General features: G+C 40.7%; 1 pseudogene; it reads right to left on the bottom strand.

The window, feature by feature from the left end:
- Positions 1-1,654: 1,654 nt before the first annotated feature.
- On the bottom strand, positions 1,655-2,704 carry LOC126512063 (heterogeneous nuclear ribonucleoprotein A3-like; annotated as a pseudogene).
- Between the last annotated feature and the right edge of the window lie 2,448 nt (positions 2,705-5,152).

Below are 5,152 nucleotides of genomic sequence, written 5' to 3'. Positions count from 1 at the left end.
AACTAAACCAGAAGTGAAATCATTTATCTTCCAGACAGCATTGACAAGCCCTTCTGGATGCCACATGCACAGGGATGGTGGTGCACACTGAAAGGAACCTCTGAGATGCAACGGGGTGAGAACTGCAGTGAATTCAGAGAAAGAACACAAAGAGAGAGAGAGAGACAGAGACAGAGACCTTTTTCTCATGTGCCCGTAGAGGAGCCATAAGTAAACTCGGAAAACAAAGCCCACATATGAAGAACACAATGGAAAGTATCCTTCCCTCCCAAGTCAACAGATGAGCGCTCTGGTCCATCCCCCACCCACGGTGACTCTTGGGAGACCCAGCCAGGAGCCAGCTCCCATCTGCTTCCATTATTTTATGATGTAGTACAGGAAGATACTTGAAATTTCTAAGAACTAGAAATATGAAATGTGGTCCAGCCAGGATTTTTTTTAAAAAAAAAACCCAGGCAGTAGGCTTTCTGCCCACAGCTCTCCCATCTGCCCCAGGAATGGTGCCCATTTGTCCCACACCAATTGTGGCTGCAGGGTTTTAATTGGTACTGAACACACAAAGCAAATGGCACAGATGCATCCCCTCTGAGAGCTGAGGTTGAGTCCAGCCATAGAGAGGAACTTTCAACTCAACCACTGCGGGTGGAAGGGTGTCTCTGTCCTGTGGGTTTTCTCTTTTACCCACTTGGCTGGGATTCTGGAACAGCTGACTTAGGTGGTACCCGACTTAGGCTGAGCCTTAGATACACCTGGTGAGCATGGAATGCCAACAGGCCCTAGGTACATCCTCAGATCAAAGCAGTCACGGGCCAGGAATGGGTATACCAGGAGCATCAGTGCTTTTAAAATAGCTTTCTAATGATAAAGGATGGATGAAGGTGAGGCTTTCTGAGCTTCCTGGAAAATTCTCTTTGTCTGTTGGTCTCTCCCTCTTCCCTCTCTCACTCTTTACTCCCTTTTTCTCCCTCTCTCCTCTTTTTCCTTCTACTCTCTCCCTTTCTCGATCTTTCTAATACTAGATTTGTGACCATGACTGTTTTCCCCTAGGTACCTCATTCTCCTTTTTTTATTTAAGTTAAAAATCACTTAATTTTTATTCCTGGTATCACTACCACAATCTACAGGGTAATGTACCTGATGTAATAAAAAGAAAAAGACAAAGCTACAACAGATAAAGACCCCAGGAATGTGCATCTAATTGACACTACATTGCATTAACCAGTAGCTGCCCCTTTTGCCAACTGTGACTATGACAGTCCTGAACCAGAGGGCTTCCTGCTCAAGCTGCAGTTTCTGACTGTGGATCATCGTTCCTTCTGCAGCAGATTTTTACGGTTTCTCTATTGCAGTGGTTCTTGGTCTTCCTAACGCTGTGACCCTTTAATACAGTTCCTCATGTGGTGGTGACCCCCAGCCATAAAATTATTTTTGTTGCTGCTTCATAGCTATAATTTTGCTGCTGATATGGATCATAACGTAAATGTCTGATGGTCTTGGGCAATCTCTGTGAAAGATCATTTAACCCCCAAAGGGGTCATGACCCACAGAAACACTGTCCTAATGCAGTTGAGATGACTGTCTCAAGGTAACCTGTCACTTTCCTGACCGCTCCTCGCTCTCTCCTGCTAAGAACTGTAGCCTTTTTCTGCTATTTTCAAAACCTTCTGCTACCATATCCACCACGTCTACCACCAGATCCATAGCCACCACCATAAGGATGGTCTGAGCTTCTTCTACCAAAACTACCCCCCTTTGTGGGTCTATAGTTTGATCGCTGCCATCCACTATATTATCCAGAGTCATTATAGTCCCCCCACCACCAAAGTTACCTCCCCAAAATATCTTTCTCCATTGTAACCACCGCATCCTCCTCCTCCACCACCATATCTACCCCTTTGGTTTGGTTTCCATATCCTAGTCCACCGCCACCATAGCCTCCTCTACTACTATAACCAGGATCACTACCAAAGTTGCCACTGTCACCTCCAGATCCCTTATATCCACCGTCACCACCTCCATAACCACCTCTGCTGCCACCACCTCCACCACCGTAGCTGCCTCTTCCACCAAAACCAACATCACCTCCCCGACTTCCCAAGATTTTTGCAGTGACCCATAAAGTTGCCAGATCCGTCTCCATGACCTCTGGGTCATCCCACAGACTGCATCTCTTGTTTAGTAAGGGTCTTTTTCACTTCACAGTCATGCCTGTTAATTGTGTGGCATTTCTAAATAATAGGTCTGTCAACTGTGGCATGATCACCCCAAAGTTAGAGAAGCAAACCCTCTCTTTGTTCCACTCTGCCTGTCTTCCGCACTTTCTATGGTTTCAATCTTGACATATTTTTCAAAGCAATCTCTCAGATTATATTCTTCTGCATCTTCTTTAATACTACCAACAAAAACTTCCTTCACTGTTAAACAGGAAACAGACTTGACAGAATCTTCTCTAGAAATGACTCTCTTTGATTCCAGCACACTCCCATCCACCACTTGCAGCATTCACCTCTTCAACACAAGAGCAGGTTCCAAAACCAAAGGTCCTAGAACATTTTGTTTGGGGATCTCTCATTACCACAAAGTCTGTAAGTGTGCCCCATTTCTCCAAAGGTTCCCTTAAGCTATCATCTGTAGTTTCAAAGCTCAGAGCACCAGTAGACAGCTCCCTCAGCCTTCCTGGCTCCTTTGGATCATGGCCCTCCATTTGAGACCAGACTTGCTTCTTCCCTGTCAAGTTCAATCTCCCATTATACTTCTAAATGCTAAAATATTTTCTAAGCAAATGTGTTTTATTTTGAAACATTTTTTCCTGGGGAGATGGGGGCATTGTTTTTGACTCATGAATCTAGAGTGATGGGCAGCACTGTTCATCTCTAGGTATTATCTAGTTCTTTCTAGCTCTTGGGAAAAACAAAGGTTAGGAGATGATGAAAGGAGCTGGAGAAACACAGGCAGAGGACTTCCCGTCCCTCCCTACCCCATTATTGTAATGAGTATGCACACCCATGTTTTGGGTCATGTGGGATTCCAGGTCCTCCAACTCACTCACTGAATAAAGCATTCATTAAATAAGTAATCATTACCTTCTTCTCAGGATCTCATGGAACCTTCTCAAAAACGGACCACATACTAGGTAACAAAGCAAACCTTGACAGATACAAAAAAAAAAAAAAAACCTGGAATAACCCCATGTTTCTTATCAGATCAGCATGGCTTAAAACTAGATGTCAATGGCAATATTAATTCCAGAAACCCCAAAAACACATGGAAATTAAACATTGCTCACCTGAATCTTCAATGGGCCAAGGACGAAATAAAGGAAGAAATCAAAAACTTCCCAAAATTCAATGAAAATTACCACACAACATACCCAAACTTATGGGACACAATGAAAGTACTGTTAAGAGGAAAATTCATAGCAATAAATAGCTACGTAAAGAAGCTGGAAAATCCCACACTAGTGAGTTAACAGAACCTCTGAAAACTCTAGAACAAAAAGAAGCAAACTTGCCCAAGAGGACTAGATGGCAGGAATTAATCAAATTAAGAGCTGAAAACAACAAAATAGAAACAAAGAAAACAATACAAAGAATAAATGAGACAAAGAGTTGGTTCTTTGAGAAAATCAAAAATAAACAAACCTTTACCTAAACAAAAGGTAGAGAGAGAGAACATCCAAATTAACAAAATTAAAAATGAGAAGGGGGGACGTAGCAATAAGCATGGAGGAAATTCAGAGAATCATCAGGTCATATTTTTAAAAACCTGTACTCTATAAAATTGGAAAACTTAAAGGAAATGGAAAACTTTCTGGATAAAAATCACTTATGAAAGTTAAATCAAGACCAGATAAGCAAATTAAATAGACCTATAACTGCTAAAGAAATAGAAAGAGTAATCAAAAGTCTTCCAACCAAAAACGCCCAGGACCAGGTGGTTGTAGCACAGAATTCTACAGGATTATCAAAAAAGAACCAATACCAATACTCTTCAAATTGTTCCATACAATTTAAACAGGAGGAACATGGCCAAACTCTTTTATGAGGCTAAAATTACCCTGATACCTAAACTACACAAAGACATTACTAAGAAAGAGAATGAACATTGATGCAAAAATACTAAATAAAATACTGGCAAACTGAATTCAAGAACACATCAGAAAAATCATCCACCATAATCAAGTTGGCTTCATCCCAAAGATGCAGGGATAGTTTACATATGAAAATCTGTCAATGTAAGCCACCACATAAACAAAATGGAAAAAAAAAACACATGATCATCTCATTAGATGCTGAAAAAGCCTTCAGCAAAATACAACATCCCTTCATGATAAAGGTGTTGGAGAGAGCAGGGACACAAGGAACATACCTAAACATAATAAAGGCAATATACAGCAAGTCAACAACCAACATTAAACTAAATGAAGAGAAACTCAAAGCTATCCCACTGAAGTCAGGAACAAGACAAAGTTGTTCACTCTCTTCATATCTACTCAATATATTTCTTAAGGTTCTAGCTAGAGCAATAAGACAACAAAAGGAGATCAAGGGTATACAAATCAGAAAAGAAAAGTCAAACTCTCACTATTTGCTGATGGTACAATAGTTTACATAAGCAATCCCAAAAATTCTACCAAAGAACTTCTACAACTCATAAACACCTTCAGTAATGTAGCAGCATACAAGATTAACTCAAAAAAAATCAGTAGCTCTCCTTATACAGATGACTAAGGGGCTGAGACAGAAATCAGAGAAACATCTCCCTTTCAATAGCCCCAAATAAAAAAATAACCTTGAGTAACTCTAACCAAACAAGTGGAAGACCTGAATGACAAGAACTTTAAATCTTTGAAGAAAGAAATTGAAGAAGATGCCAAAAAATGCAAAGATCACCCTTGCTCTTGGGTAGGTAGAAATAACATAGTAAAAATGGCAATCTTACCGAAAGCAATCTACAGATTCAAAGCAATGCCCATCAAAATCCCAGCAAAATTCTTCACAGACTTTACTACTTAACTTCATGTGAAAAAGGGGGAGGGAGATAGCCAAAACAATCCTGTACAATAAAGAAACTTCTGTAGGCATCACAATCCCTGACTTCAAACTCTACTACAGAGGTACACTACTGAAAAGAGCCTGGTATTATCATAAAA

Source organism: Alexandromys fortis, unplaced genomic scaffold (genome assembly GCF_014885135.2).
Source record: "Alexandromys fortis isolate MF-2015 unplaced genomic scaffold, M_Fortis_MF-2015_v1.1 scaffold_10, whole genome shotgun sequence".
Taxonomy (NCBI): Eukaryota; Metazoa; Chordata; class Mammalia; order Rodentia; family Cricetidae; genus Alexandromys; species Alexandromys fortis.
The sequence above is the reverse complement of the archived record's forward strand: the minus strand, read 5'-3'. Positions and strand labels throughout refer to the sequence as shown.